This window comes from Notolepis coatsorum, assembly GCF_963971535.1.
Source record: "Notolepis coatsorum genome assembly, chromosome: 3".
In the NCBI taxonomy this organism is placed as follows: domain Eukaryota; kingdom Metazoa; phylum Chordata; class Actinopteri; order Aulopiformes; family Paralepididae; genus Notolepis; species Notolepis coatsorum.
The window spans coordinates 61,120,314-61,137,673 of NC_140167.1; the positions used below are offsets into that span (position 1 = coordinate 61,120,314).

The 17,360-nt window shown below is 44.0% G+C and overlaps 1 protein-coding gene across 1 annotated transcript in view; it reads right to left on the reverse strand.

The window, feature by feature from the left end:
- The window catches only part of adamts10 (ADAM metallopeptidase with thrombospondin type 1 motif, 10), a gene marked incomplete at its 5' end in the record, with an annotated part of 176,102 nt that overhangs the window by 4,767 nt on the left and 153,975 nt on the right, over positions 1-17,360 (reverse strand).

A 17,360-nucleotide genomic window follows, 5' to 3' on the forward strand; every position in this document is an offset into this window, starting at 1 on the left:
ACACACAAGGAGGGTGAGGAAGAGAGCGAGACATTGGAGAGCCACAAATAAAACTTTCAACCTTTCCATTCCCCTCCCAATCCAACCAGTAGATGGCAGCAGCAGGACACACCGGCGTGGAGAACACTTGCCTGGGTGAAGCCAGCTGGACCTGCTTCTTTATAGTCGCTTGCCATTTCCAGATTACATAAGCAAAAACGTCCATAGAAAAATCAGGGCACTGCCTCTCTCAGTGATGTTTTGCAATTACCGTAAGTTTGTTGTCATTCTTTCATCCATATTCATAATGTGAAACATTTATTCATAATGTTAACGAGTTTATTTCCTAAAGCTGACGCGGGCAGGCTGGGGGCCAGTCTGGGGGCCAGTCTGGGGGTGGGGGGGTCTGATGGAGGATCAGTTGTGTAATTGTTGTGTTCAAGGAATTTTAAAACAAAGAACAGTCGACGAGGCACATCTCAAAACCCTGTTACGTTCCGAGGCCAAACAGACGCAGATATAATAAGATATAATAAGCGTGAGCATCCTCTGATCATAGTTTACACTCTCTCCACTGTTATCTCGTCAACCACTGCTGTGGAATTCTGGACATAATCATAACGGTACAAAATCTTCTCATATGGGGGTCCCTGAGACAAGTTCTTATGAAACGGGGGTCCACAGCCTGATGTGTATACATTTTGGGGGTCCTTGACACAAAAACAGGAGGCCCTAATTGGTAAGCTACCTCCTTATACTACATCATTACTGGAATGGAATTTTGGAACCTATGGAACCCGTTCTAGTGAGTGGCTGGTCCTTAACACATTCAGTGCCAGACCCGAGATAAGTCGGGTTAACTCGCCATCGCTTGAGCGCCAAACCCGAGAAAAGTCGGGTTTTAATCGTTATTTCTTTTATTCGCTATATCCATTCATAATTCATCCATCCAGCCTGATGTTATCATTGGGAATAGCTCTGAGATCGCAAACGGCCAATACCGCCGCCTAACGCGCACTCCATTTGAAACAATGTGGTTTGTTTTCTCGGCCAAGCTGCGGCATGGGGGCAGGGTCTAAATACTCCGGCAAAACAAGCGCTTATAGGAATGGCATCGACGAAGGTCCCCGCCCGCCCGTTCATGTGCAATGCTGGATAACGTTGGACACACGATCGTGATCAGTATTTGGAATGGCGATCAGATAATTGGATTATTCTTTTTGCAGTACATCGTACAAGTCATAGACAAGCTAAGGACTATATGTTATCAATCTTGCGTTGATCCGATAATTGTTTCCCCGCGATCGCAGCGTGTGTCTGTAATGTACTGTGTAATGTATGCCGTTGGTAGCGATCGAAGCATAGAAAAACGACCCCCCCCCCCCCCACCCTTTCATGCATGCATGATGAAACATAATACAGATAATCTAGCGTTGATTTCAGATTGATTATTGATCCAGGCGAGAAATGGCATGATTTATAATGAAATTGGCTGAGTTTCCTGGGATTACACAGGATCACTCTAAAACTATACTCATATTCACCATGGTATAAAATGGAAATGTATGGATGAAAAAATTATCTGTTTTTTGCATGTTGACCGGAAGAAACTCACTGACAATCGACATTGTTATTAGATCCATAGCTATAATATTTAATATAGGTTTAGCACTGCAAACACCGGAATTTATCCTCATTGAACAGAGCGCTGGCACACAACGGCCCAACGCCCATAGCGACCCCTGGCGCTGAAAGTGTTATTAAAGTCCCCTGAGTTTGCTCGGAACAGCTAATAGTCCTTAAAGCATGTTACCAATGCATTGTCCCGTGGGATTATGACCCCCACGGCGAAATTAATTAGTATCCCCCTCCTCTATCTCTCTATGTCTCTCTCTGTCTGCCAGTGCAGACAGTGGGTGACTGTCACTCAAAGCGCTTATGGGCAGAGCCCAGGCCAAAACAGCTTGAAATCTTGAAGTGGAAAAATGCTGCTTTAGAGTACTTGATTAGAAATACAAAACAATCTGAATACTTCCCAATATATAAAGGTACTCGTCAGGGTTCGTGTCTTTCACCCTATCTATTCGATTTAGCTATCGAACCCCTCGCTATTGCGATCAGGAAGGATGAGAGGATCAGGGGCATTACAAGGGGGGATACAACACATAGGGTCTCACTATATGCTGATGACCTGCTTCTTTTTGTGGCTGATCCATTACAGTCCATACCTTACATTCTAAATCTGTTACAGGAATTTGGGAATTTCTCTGGCTATAAACTAAATTTAAGCAAAAGTCTTATTTTCCCGGTAAATAATATTAGCAAAACACTGAAATACGACCAATTTCCCTTTAAAATTTTGCAACAATCCTTTAAATAGTTAGGTGTACATATAACTAGTTCCTTTAAAACTCTCACAATGGCACATTTTGATACAATGTTAGAACGCACAGGAAAAGAACGCTGGTCGTGCTTACCAAGCTGGACGAGTTAACGCTCTGAAAATGACAGTATTACCAAGATTCCTATATTTATTTCAAGCGCTTCCAGTCTGGCTCCCGAAACAATTCTTTGTTAAATTAGAGAAATACATTTAAACTTTTATTTGGAACAAAACAACCCCCCGACTGAAGAAGATCTATCTGCAAAGACCTAAATCTGAAGGGGGGTTGGGTCTTCCTAACTTTCTCTATTATTACTGGGCAGCAAATATCTCCAAATTGGCATATTGGGTGGCAACACTCAAAGATAGAGAGGGGCCTATGTGGGCAACAATGGAGCTTGCCTCACATCCATCAATTTCCATTTGATCTGCTCCATTGCCAACATGCACAAATGCTAAAATGTTTTCTAACCCAGTAGTACTTAATTCCATCAAAATCTGGATACAATTTCGTAAACATTTCAATCTTAGTCAGATGAGTGGTCTGTCTCCCCTGTCCCTTAACCATCTTTTGACACCCTCATAGGGCTGACCTTCGAAGCTTTTTTTGGCAATCGAAGCTTCGGGGCTTAATTTTTTTATTTTTTAATATTTTTACATTTTTTATTTTTTATTTTTTTTATCTTATGTTGTGGGACTTGTACAGCACTTTCGTAAACGTTGTTGTTTTTAAATGTGCTCTATAAATAAAGTGGATTGGATTAATGAATTAAGTAGCCCCTTTCGTGACTGTGAAGCAGCCAACAAGGTTTCACTCGGCTGTGTGATTTAATTCAAGGTGGATCGCTGTTGTCGTTTGAACAACTTCAGATTTCATGGGAACTACCAATCCCCCAAATCAAGAATGTTTAAGATGAATGAAGTAAGATTTTGATTATTTGAAATATGGCATGTGTAGACTAAACTATGCACAGAATTATGTCAGTCTACAAGGTCCGGATTCTACATGGTCCGGCAATGTAGACCTTGTAGACTCCACTACAGACCAATTATCAGTGAATGTTCATGCATTTTTAAGAAGGGCTACTTCCACAAAAAAACAAAGAACTCACCAAAACATCTCAGTAGCACCTTATCTAAATGTTCTATTTCATATATGGAGATTCATATTTATTTATGTATTGCATGCATTTCTACATTTTATTTCCTATTTTGTTTATTCATCCCAGTATCTTTCTTTCTTATGTGTGAAATTCTACAAGGCATGTAGGTGTATACAGCATGTGTTTGAGGATGATATCCTTCAAACAGGCAATAGTGATGATATCATTTGGGCAGTGCTGAGCTGGGTTACTTTCCTCCAGTGTATTTGTCCCCCGGCCCCACCCAATGGGGTGGGGCGCGCACACACACACACACACACACATACACACACACACACACACACACACAAATCGAAGTAAAAAAAAAATCTAATTTTTTTTTGAAAATAAATATTAATATATATATAAACTAAAAGGAGAAAACCTTCAAAGGAAAGAAGGGACCGCACACTCCACAGGACTCGTTTTTGCTTATTTATTGTTTGCACAACGCGTTTCGCTGTCGCTTCCTCAGGTGCTATGCAGCAGGTGTCATCAATGATCATCATTATGTATAGCATGCTCCACCCCACATCGTAATACATCAAGCCCATTGGCTACTCAATTATCACATTTAATTTGATGATTTTGCAGGATGTAATGCATACAACTCTTAGTATAAAAATGATGCAGAGAGACCACATATATACATACTCATTTTTGAAAATTATATAATACAAAATGAGAGAAGTGACAAATCTTAACATATCAAGCCCATTGGCTACTCAATTATCACATTAAATTTTATCATTTTGTAGGATACATATCACTTTTATGTATAGAAATGCCTAGATACCACATACATACACAGACTCATTTTTGAAAATTATATATAATAAAGCAATATGAGAGAAGTGACAAATACCTAGGTCATTAGACCTGATAAATAGTTTAAAACAGACTTAAAACCACACCCATATAGGTTACACAGAACGGATAGTGGTTACAAAAATGGATTCAGCTCGAGGGATTCATTTAGACCATGGGGTTCCACAGAATTCAAAGTAAAAATCCAGTACGCTTCCCTTTGTAAGAGAAGCTTTACTATATTACCGCCCCTCGGTGGTAGGGTGACTCTTTCGATTCCAATGAACCTTAGAGAGGCTGTGGAACCATGATCTCTCTCCTTATAGTGTCTCGCAATGGCATAATCCATATTGTTGTTCCTAATGGCTGCCTTGTGTTCTGCTATTCGCACCTTCAAATTTCGTTTTGTTTGTCCAACATAGACCTTACCACAAGGGCATTTCAGCATGTATATCACATGAGTGGTGTTGCAATTAATAAGGTCCCTTATTTTATATTCCTGCCCAGACTGTGGGTGGTAGAAAACTTTTGTTTTCATAGTGTTTGAACAATGGGTACATCGACCACATGGATGGTTACCACACAGCTCTGTTAGCCAGTTAGAGTGACTTACTACAGGGGATTTATACATAGAATTGACTACAGCGTCCCTTATGTTTTTTCCCCTTTTAAAACAAAATCTTGGTGGTAATGAAGAAATGTTTTTTAAAAGAGGGTCACATTTGAGTATGTTCCAGTGTTTGTCAATAATGTTTTTAACAACTTGAGATGAAGTACTATATTCTGAAACGAATGTGACTCTGTTACCAGGGGTGTCGCTTTTGTCAGATTCCAAAATAGTTTCCCTCTGTACATGTTTTGTCTTATTTCTGGCTGTGTGCACCACTGATGCCTTGTATCCCCTCTCTTCAAATCTGTTACTCATTTCATCTGCCTTCCTTTCTAGGTCTGTGGGATCACTACAGATACGTTTAAGGCGCAGGAATTGTCCGTATGGGATATTCTCTACCATACGTCTCGGGTGATGACTCTGTGCATGTAAAATAGTATTACGGTCTGTTGGTTTACGGAAGATAGTAGTGTTCAGGTTTCCCTCATTGTCAGCTGATATCCGTAAGTCTAGGAAATCAATATGTTCTCTGCTGTGTACCATCGTGAATTTTAAAGTGTGATGTGTACCATTGATATACTCCCTGAACTGGAATAACTCATCTTCCGAGCCAACAAACACCATGAGAATGTCATCTATGTACCTTTTCCAAAAAATTACATTTTTCAAGAGGGGCGAGGCATCTTGGTTGTGGATAAACTGGGATTCCCAGTGGCCCATAAATAGGTTGGCGTAATTAGGTGCAAATGCAGAACCCATGGCAGTACCCTGGATTTGAATGTACCATTTATCATCAAGCATGAAGTAATTAGATTTCAAAATAAAATTCGTCAAGCTGAGTAAAAAATCAGAGGAGACTTCATCATTTGTACCCAGAAAAAATGACATAGCCGCCAGGCCGTCCTCATGTGGAATATTAGTATAAAGACTTTCTACATCAAAGGATACCAGATATGCATTCTGTGGGATGGAAGTCTTTAACGACTTCAACACATCCCTAGTATCTGCAAGGTATGAAGGTAATGTCTTTACAATATCTTTGATAAAATAGTCTACAAATTGACTTAGAGGTTCTGATAAAGAATTGTTTCCTGAGACTATGGGGCGTCCTGGCGGGTTTGTCAGTTTTTTATGAATTTTAGGTAATAGAAAAAAACAGGTGTGACAGGGAATTCAACTTTTAGGAACTCGTATTGTTTTTTTGTGATGTTCTTACTTTTAAGTGCATCATCTAGTATTTTATCTCTGTCTGTCATTAACTGTTCAACAGGGTTGTGAAGAAGAGACTTATAAAATGCAGTATTGCTAAGTTGCCGTGTGGCTTCATACATGTAATCATTGACATTTTGTATTACAATAGAGCCACCCTTATCTGCCGGCTTGATAATAATTTTGTCATTTTTTCTCAATTCGTTTAGAGCTCTTCTTTCAACCTCAGTTACATTTTGATGCTTGATTGTCTTGTCTGATGATTTCACAAATGTCTGGATGTCTCGCTCAACTAGTTTACTGAAAGTGACCAAGGTAGGATTCAGAGTACTAGTGGGACAATAAGTTGATGATTTCTTCAATTTATTCATAGGATTAGTAGATATAGTCTGATCAGTATTTCTAAAAAGGTGTTTAAGGTGTAACAGTCTGAAAAATTTGTAGCAGTCCACTTTTAATTTAAATACATTCACCTTATTTGTTGGAACAAATGATAGACCTTTACCTAATACCGATTGTTGGGCTGGTGTGAGGGGACAGTCCGAGATGTTGATCACGGCCTGTTGCTCCTGCTCCTGGTGACGACAGATGGCGGGTTGATGTCTTTTCTTCCCCCGCCTCGTCCTCTTCCCCTGGTCCCTCTTCGTTGGTTGTTGTGTCGTGAGTCGTACCGTGGACGTGCGTCTAAAAAACGCGCATCCTGGGAATGGGTCGAGTCACTTGACAGGGCAGGATCAGACTCCTCGGTTGTGTAGTTTCCTCGGTTCCCGTCGTTGCGTTGGAATCGCTCCCTCTGGCGTGAGGCTGCTGGACGTCGTTCTTTCCACGCCGAGTCACTTGTCAGGGCAGGATCTGACTCCTCGGTTGTGTAGTTTCCTCGGTTCCCGTCGTTGCGTTGGAATCGCTCCCTCTGGCGTGAGGCCGCTGGACGTCGTTCTTTCCACGCCGGTTGTTGCCACTTGTAGACGGTCCCTCTCTTGAAGTCCTCAGCATGTCGTTCGAATTTGTTCCTTTTAAGAGTTTTAAGTTCACTCTCAAACTTCTGGAGGTCATCTTTCATCTTGCGTTCCAGGTTTGTGAATTCATCAGAGCTCAGTTTCACAACCAGCTCGTCTTTAATACGTTGAGCCTCTCGTTTGGCTTTGTCAGCTTCATTTGCGGTTTGTTCAATAGTAAGCAATATCAAGTCCATGGAGCATTTATTCAGTACTTGCTCCCATTTTTTTTATAAAGTCGGGGTCCTCTCTTCCAAAAGCAGGTTGCTTGTGGATTCTCAGGCCGCGTGGAATCTGCTTGGCTTTCCAATATTCAGAGAGTGCAATCGAATGCCACTTTGATCGACACTCTTTAATGTATGAGTCCTCTAAAGCAGTCTTTAACTCACTTACGGCCGAGTAGTCCATGTGTCTGTCTTCACCATCAAATAGAGACTGCTGTGACAAGATCTTTTGAGCCTCTGTGTCACTAATCAACAGGCATTGAGCCTGAGATAGTTCTCCGTCAAACATCATGGACCCTTTAGAGTGCGACGAGACGATGTGGTATCTTGCTGGGGATCCACGCGAACAATTAAACTAGATAGGACTCGTGCACATCTGGTTGGACCCCGACTGGAGGTGCAGGTCAGCGCAAGAGAGATAAATAAACTAAAAGGAGAAAACCTTCAAAGGAAAGAAGGGACCGCACACTCCACAGGACTCGTTTTTGCTTATTTATTGTTTGCACAACGCGTTTCGCTGTCGCTTCCTCAGGTGCTATGCAGCAGGTGTCATCAATGATCATCATTATGTATAGCATGCTCCACCCCACATCGTAATACATCAAGCCCATTGGCTACTCAATTATCACATTTAATTTGATGATTTTGCAGGATGTAATGCATACAACTCTTAGTATAAAAATGATGCAGAGAGACCACATATATACATACTCATTTTTGAAAATTATATAATACAAAATGAGAGAAGTGACAAATCTTAACATATCAAGCCCATTGGCTACTCAATTATCACATTAAATTTTATCATTTTGTAGGATACATATCACTTTTATGTATAGAAATGCCTAGATACCACATACATACACAGACTCATTTTTGAAAATTATATATAATAAAGCAATATGAGAGAAGTGACAAATACCTAGGTCATTAGACCTGATAAATAGTTTAAAACAGACTTAAAACCACACCCATATAGGTTACACAGAACGGATAGTGGTTACAAAAATGGATTCAGCTCGAGGGATTCATTTAGACCATGGGGTTCCACAGAATTCAAAGTAAAAATCCAGTACGCTTCCCTTTGTAAGAGAAGCTTTACTATATTACCGCCCCTCGGTGGTAGGGTGACTCTTTCGATTCCAATGAACCTTAGAGAGGCTGTGGAACCATGATATCTCTCCTTATAGTGTCTCGCAATGGCATAATCCATATTGTTGTTCCTAATGGCTGCCTTGTGTTCTGCTATTCGCACCTTCAAATTTCGTTTTGTTTGTCCAACATAGACCTTACCACAAGGGCATTTCAGCATGTATATCACATGAGTGGTGTTGCAATTAATAAGGTCCCTTATTTTATATTCCTGCCCAGACTGTGGGTGGTAGAAAACTTTTGTTTTCATAGTGTTTGAACAATGGGTACATCGACCACATGGATGGTTACCACACAGCTCTGTTAGCCAGTTAGAGTGACAAATGATGAAGTCTCCTCTGATTTTTTACTCAGCTTGACGAATTTTATTTTGAAATCTAATTACTTCATGCTTGATGATAAATGGTACATTCAAATCCAGGGTACTGCCATGGGTTCTGCATTTGCACCTAATTACGCCAACCTATTTATGGGCCACTGGGAATCCCAGTTTATCCACAACCAAGATGCCTCGCCCCTCTTGAAAAATGTAATTTTTTGGAAAAGGTACATAGATGACATTCTCATGGTGTTTGTTGGCTCGGAAGATGAGTTATTCCAGTTCAGGGAGTATATCAATGGTACACATCACACTTTAAAATTCACGATGGTACACAGCAGAGAACATATTGATTTCCTAGACTTACGGATATCAGCTGACAATGAGGGAAACCTGAACACTACTATCTTCCGTAAACCAACAGACCGTAATACTATTTTACATGCACAGAGTCATCACCCGAGACGTATGGTAGAGAATATCCCATACGGACAATTCCTGCGCCTTAAACGTATCTGTAGTGATCCCACAGACCTAGAAAGGAAGGCAGATGAAATGAGTAACAGATTTGAAGAGAGGGGATACAAGGCATCAGTGGTGCACACAGCCAGAAATAAGACAAAACATGTACAGAGGGAAACTATTTTGGAATCTGACAAAAGCGACACCCCTGGTAACAGAGTCACATTCGTTTCAGAATATAGTACTTCATCTCAAGTTGTTAAAAACATTATTGACAAACACTGGAACATACTCAAATGTGACCCTCTTTTAAAAAACATTTCTTCATTACCACCAAGATTTTGTTTTAAAAGGGGAAAAAACATAAGGGACGCTGTAGTCAATTCTATGTATAAATCCCCTGTAGTAAGTCACTCTAACTGGCTAACAGAGCTGTGTGGTAACCATCCATGTGGTCGATGTACCCATTGTTCAAACACTATGAAAACAAAAGTTTTCTACCACCCACAGTCTGGGCAGGAATATAAAATAAGGGACCTTATTAATTGCAACACCACTCATGTGATATACATGCTGAAATGCCCTTGTGGTAAGGTCTATGTTGGACAAACAAAACGAAATTTGAAGGTGCGAATAGCAGAACACAAGGCAGCCATTAGGAACAACAATATGGATTATGCCATTGCGAGACACTATAAGGAGAGATATCATGGTTCCACAGCCTCTCTAAGGTTCATTGGAATCGAAAGAGTCACCCTACCACCGAGGGGCGGTAATATAGTAAAGCTTCTCTTACAAAGGGAAGCGTACTGGATTTTTACTTTGAATTCTGTGGAACCCCATGGTCTAAATGAATCCCTCGAGCTGAATCCATTTTTGTAACCACTATCCGTTCTGTGTAACCTATATGGGTGTGGTTTTAAGTCTGTTTTAAACTATTTATCAGGTCTAATGACCTAGGTATTTGTCACTTCTCTCATATTGCTTTATTATATATAATTTTCAAAAATGAGTCTGTGTATGTATGTGGTATCTAGGCATTTCTATACATAAAAGTGATATGTATCCTACAAAATGATAAAATTTAATGTGATAATTGAGTAGCCAATGGGCTTGATATGTTAAGATTTGTCACTTCTCTCATTTTGTATTATATAATTTTCAAAAATGAGTATGTATATATGTGGTCTCTCTGCATCATTTTTATACTAAGAGTTGTATGCATTACATCCTGCAAAATCATCAAATTAAATGTGATAATTGAGTAGCCAATGGGCTTGATGTATTACGATGTGGGGTGGAGCATGCTATACATAATGATGATCATTGATGACACCTGCTGCATAGCACCTGAGGAAGCGACAGCGAAACGCGTTGTGCAAACAATAAATAAGCAAAAACGAGTCCTGTGGAGTGTGCGGTCCCTTCTTTCCTTTGAAGGTTTTCTCCTTTTAGTTTATTTATCTCTCTTGCGCTGACCTGCACCTCCAGTCGGGGTCCAACCAGATGTGCACGAGTCCTATCTAGTTTAATTAATATATATATATATATATATATTTCTTTTTAAACTTCGATTTTTTTTTAATGTTCGAAGCTTGTGCCATCGAACGAAGCTTCGAAGCTTCGAAGTATTTAAGACAGCCCTACACCCTCACAAATGGATGCTACTTTTTCTGGCTGGCATCGACTCGGATTGGTCTTCTTTGAAGATCTATTTGATGACAATGCATTTATGACATTTTAATTTATATGCAAGGAGCACAACATACCACAATCGCACTTTTTCAGGTATCTACAAGCTCGCAGCTTTGCTTCCAAACATTTCCATACCTACCCTAAACCCCCAGATAAGGATTCTGCATACGAAATATTAAATTTGAATGTGTTCAACAGGGGCTTAATCTCCAGAACATATGAGATTATCCAAAACATTGACCCACCAACAAGCACTAAAACACGGGACGCTTGGGAACGCGACTTGGGAATGGTTTTCCCTGAGGGTATATGGGAAGATTGCATCTCCGCTATACATACGTCCTCCATTTGTATTAGACATGGTCTAATCCAATTCAAGGTGTTTCACAGAATACACTATTCTAATGACAGACTGGCTAGAATATACCCATCGGTAAACCCCACCTGTCCCAGATGTACATAACAATCCAGTTTCACTGGGACACATGTTTTGGTCATGTCCCTCCTTAATACATTTCTGGTCCAGAATATTTGAATGTCTATCTGTCTTATGCAACACACCTCTCGAACCCAACCCACTAACGATAGGTTATGACTATAACCAAGTTCTGTTAGTTAGGGGCGATGCTTGGCATCACACTGCACTATCTCGCGTACGTGCACGCGTACTGAATAAACCACAAATGTACCTCTAATACCAGTATTAGTCTGACCACACCCCTCATCAGCTTACCTTCATAAGCAGGTGTGTGGTCACCTGCTCTCCTCCTTCCCAAGCTTTCACCACAAGGTGAGGACAAGGGCTGCAGCGGCCGTCTGATGCCAAGCATCGCCCCTAACTAACAGAACTTGGTTATAGTCATAACCTATCGTTCTGTATCGTTAGTGGCTTAGCTTGGCATCACACTGCACAAGGGAGGCCAAGCGGAGCCACTGGCTGACAAATACACCCCGCTGACAGCCCCCCCACAACCATCAGAACAGGGAGGGCCGAGCCCCCCCGACCCCCCCTAATGGCGGGTAGCCCCCCTATTAGGGACGTCACGGGAGGGCGACGGACCCGACCGTGCGAAGAGGCACTCAAGCAACTCAACGCACAGGGTGAGCAGACCGTGGCTTGACCCCACGACTACACACACGCACAACCCGCATGCCACCCGGGAACGAACGGAGGAACAACCTCGTCACTGCCCCCAGAATCACGGGGTCAAGGGCAAACCCAACCCCGTGGCAAGGCCGTAGCAGCGGAGCACGAAGGAAGACCCAGACCCACCAAAAGGACTGGACTCCCTAGAATGGGGGCCCGGAGAAGTCCATGATGCCAGCATCAAGACCCCACCAGGTGGGCACGTAGTGCCCCGCCCCCCACATCGCCAGCGTATTCGGACAAAGGCCCCTCAGTTACTGCACCTGGTATTCCCAGGCGGAATCCCATCCAAGTACTAACCAGGCCAGAACCTGCTTAGCTTCCGAGATCGGACGAGATCGGGCGTGTTCAGGTCGGTATGGCCGTAAGCCGAGCGGGCCCCGTCCCCCCAATAGTACACCGCCTGGCACACTGACCCTGCAGAACAGGCAGTCAGCATGGCCGTAAGCACACAAAAAAGGTTAACCAACGGAAGCAGGCAGCGCACCGGGGAAAAACCAGGCAACAGGCTGTTAACCCTAGCCTGGAGACTGCGGACGAGACAGGCGCCAGAGGGGACAGCTGAACACAGCCGCCCCGGCGGAAGGAGCGGAAGCTGGCGGTGTTGCATGACCAAGCCTCCATTTAACAACCCCCACCCAGAGGGGTCGACAGAGAAGGCTGACACGATTGGCAGACGTCATGAACGTGCAGGGGCACCCTCAAACGGTGAACCCGGGAGTTGACACTGCTCCAACACACCAGGGAATCAACCACCTCGGTGTTACCCAATGCGGTGGTTGTTCCTATAACCCCTCAAGAAAAAACTCCAAAACACACCTGCGGGTATACACCGGCTATACCGCAGTACAAGTGTTTCAGTTTCCAAAAAGGGTTAACCCAGGCCTACGGGTCGCAAACATCACTTCGGACCGGGCCTGGCGGTACGGGAAGCACAGGGTCACCAGAGGAGGTCAAAAAACCACCCCCACAGGCCCCTCTTCGCCATGCGTGAGAGAGGAGCGAAAAATAATGGAGAACCAGCCCCTAAGCACACCGTACCTGGTATTCCCCGGCGGTCTCCCAACCAAGTACTAACCAGGACCAACCTGTGTAGCGGCCGAGATCCGACGAGATCGAGCGCGTACAGAATGGCATGGCTGTAAGCCATGACGACAGTGCTGAGTAAAAACATACCCAACCAGGGTCTCCATAGCGCTTAACCCTGTGACACCCAGACCGACCTGGCATTTTTCCCCCTGAAAAAAGCCCAAGTCCCTCAGGGTACCAGAACAGCAGATCTGCATCCCCGGCGGACAACGGGTTCAACTGATCTGGACCAGCGTGACCAGAACCAGTCCCGTGCCCTAACCACGCCGACATGCCTACTCCAGGAGAAGGGCAGATATGCGTGTTGATCTTAACATGAAAAGAAGGCGCCACCCAGACGTTCGGACGAACCGCGCCTGGTGGCCCACCCCAAGGGCGTGAGACCCCACTACATATGTTCAGATCCATCCCGTCATCATCCCCCAGACATGAACGAGAATCCGTCGACAACCCACCCAGGTCATGGGATGTGGTCGTCGGAAGAGGAAAAACCCCCATCTCAGTTGCTTTATAAAAACGCTGTTTCAACCACAAGCAACCAAGGCGTGCCAGTCAATCGCCTGTTTACAGCGAGCTAGCACTATACGTGCGTCGGGACACACCCCCATCAATGAACAGGCTATTTAGACCTGTCATTGAATCCCCAAGGCGCCCAGGGGAACGACAAGAGGGGTGTGACACTCCCTAACTCCAACACTTCTGGAATAGAAAGAAGGAAGCATCAACAGTATGTATCCCAGTCTACACAGCCGGGGTAAAAAATGTTCACATTTTTACATCCCACCACCCTCCCATAGGAAAGAGACGGGGATCCCCAGAGAGACTTCCCACGCGAGCTGTACAGATTGAAAAGAATATATTGCACCTTGAGCCATGTAAAAAACTGGTTTTAGGGCCTCCGGGGAAGAGGCACTGAACCCATACACACTCAATAAACGAATTGAATCGAATATACATACAATAGAAAAGGACCCTTCTAGAGGGTCCACTCACTTTGACAATCTGAGGAGGAAGGCTCTGTACTCTGATGGAGGCTTCCCCACATGGAAGAAGGAGTCCGAACTCACAGAAGGCCTGAATAGGCGCTTGGTGAGGAGGAGCCCTGACCACCCCCCCTGAAAACAGATCCATCACATGGACCTGAACAGCACACGGAAGTCCTACCAACAGAGACGCGCACGGTGACGTACTCTATGGCGGGGGAATTCCTGCGGTGCACACGCCCAATATACCAGGCCGTGGGACCAGGAACTCCCTCCCCCCCCCCCCCCCCCCCCCCCCGTAAAGTGCCGAACCGCCACGTGACGGGAACCTTGAAGGACAGGGGGTGTACCCCTGACCGACAGAACAATGGGGAGAGGAAAGGTTACCAGTTCACCCCTTTACGACCCCACACCCATGATACGACGTAACGACAAAAAGAGAATATGACACAGTCATAGTCAGCTCTATGAAGCGTTTCACAGCTCCACACAGCGCATGAGCTAACCTGCTATCTGATTTTTACTAAGGAAAAACACAGAATAGAGAGGGCTCTAAGAACCCCGGTCCAACATACACATGTGCTTCTGTGGCCAGTACAACCCAGTTGTAGGTCACATGACACACACAACCCATCATCACCTACAAAAAATGGCAAAAACACTCAACAGAGGAACGCCGTTTTTTTCACAATGAGAGAATACATCATTCTTGATTAGTATCGACCACAGGCCTTGCTAAGCACACATGACAGCAACCAAACCAATTTCCCTTTAGGAAATAAGTTTCTCCAGCAGATTTAGCACAACCTCAGCAATCAAGCTAAGAGTTACATCGTATCCCTACCACACAAAAGACACAATTAATGCACAACATGTCTGATAGGAGGTGATAAAGTCCCCAGGGAACCGGGGGGGAAAACACAATCCTCCTATTTTACCCTCAATACGGCCAGTTAAAACAGGAAAACCTGTTAATGTGTGAACACACTGTTCATTGTCATTACAGTCTGAGAAAGAACATTCTTTTACTCACTTGTCACCAAGCATAGCTTCATAGGTTAGTTGCCTTAGTAGTGAGTACACGGTACACATAAACACCATGATGTTTCTCACACAACAACCAGATCAATACATCACGATCTGCACGGAGAAGCTAACTGCCAGTGACAAAAACAGCTCACACATAACCCGCAACGTATCCTAAATGCATTGCAACAACACACGTTTTGGGAAAAAACACCGTTATTCACAATACATTTAGCAAAGTAAAACCAGAAGACGTGTTATGAGGTCTGGTCAACCCCGTTCCTACCCGGAACGCAGATCAGCGAAGTGCAGTCACAAGACACCGTAGAACACAGCCGTCCTGTGTTGTTCGATCCGGGCAGCGTCGCCGCTCCAACCAGTCGCTACAGTCCTCTTTGTTGACGCAATCCCCGTCCAGGCTCAGGGCAGGGTCGACGAAAACATCCCCTGTCAAGGATGACGTCGCGGTCAAGAGTGTAAAACATGTTAAAATCAAAGCACGTTCAACAGAATAGCATCAAGCTAACGGCGATCAGAAGCGAGCTCCCGGCGGCGCGCGAGAAGCTAAGCTACCCCGCGCCAGCCATGGCCATAGCAGCAAGCTAACGTTACCTAGCGACCACGACATGCTAGCCCCGCAGCTAACAGCTGACTGGCTAATAGTAGGCCTTAAGCAGGCCATGCAGCGATCCAGCAGGCTAACGCAGCAGTTAACAGCTGACTGGCTAACCGTAAGCTATGAACATGTAAACAATGACATAACACTCACCCAGACAGGCCGCCGTTCTGAACCTCTCCTCACTTTTTAAGAGAAAAGAGAAAACAAGATGTCAACACCGCTTCACAACGGTGACTTTACCACATCCGGCGGAATCAGCACAGTACCAACTGGCCTGTGTAGCTGACTTCGAACATGAATCTGCCGCTATCGCACATTACATGCACATATCCCCTCGTGAAGGAATACTCTCATTTGGATATGAAAGATGGGGCTTAACACGGTGACAGAGAGAATCCACTCGTCCAGAACACACAGGGATCACCAGTGTCAATGGTCGCGGCCCACTAGTTAAAACTATAATGGTCTCCAGACCAAGGCCTTCTGTCGCCTAGGCGGCTAAACAAAGGACCCTAGCCTGGGGCCGGTTTCCATAAACTTTGTCAAGTAGCCCCCATAGCACTAACAGACAAGTGGAGCCCACCAGCAAACACTACTCACCCAACCTGGAACGCACCGCTTCTCACAACAGCGGCATGTCCGACAGTTCAGCTGTGGCCTGACAGGTTTCACCCCAACAAACACAGCAAGGAACTGCAGTTGAGAAGCATGCAGCGGCGTGCTCCCAATACGAAAACCGGTGGAGGGTTTTTAGAATGATCATCATCTTCTAGACACTCCAGTACGAAGACAATATCGCCGTATTTTCTCGAAAAATAGTGAGAGAGAAAATAAAGATATGATGTCAACGTATCCTTGTTTCCCAAGCTGTTCCTAATCCAATTTCTTCCATCATGGTGTCAAGTGTGGGGATCTACCGAGGCACTTCTTCCTTGTGGTGAAAGCGAGAAGGAGGAGAGCAGGTGACCACACACCTGCTTATGAAGGTAAGCTGATGAGGGGTGTGGTCAGACTAATACTGGTATTAGAGGTACATTTGTGGTTTATTCAGTACGCGTGCACGTACGCGAGATAGTGCAGTGTGATGCCAAGCTAAGCCACTAACGATACAGAACCTCCATTTTTGGAGTAATACCAGGGGAAATTCATACCACAAATGCACAAAGGAAAGCAATTGGATTCAGTAGCCTCATTGCACGCAGAATCATTCTAATGGAATGAAAATCCAACAAACACCCCCTTCAGGAGATGGATACAGGAGGTGTTGTCTTTGCTGCAGCTTGAAAAAATAAGACATACACTGAACAGGGCTTATGACAAGTTCACCAAAGTATGGTCTCCCTTTATTGAACATGAAAAGGGGTTGACTCTTTGAGATAACACCAACCTGAGTTTACTTTACTCAGTTTACAAACAACACCTATTCTACCAATCCCCTTTCTGTGTATGTATATATGTGTATATATAATATGTGTGTATGTGTATGCGTATGTGTGTATGGATATGTACCTTTCTCTTT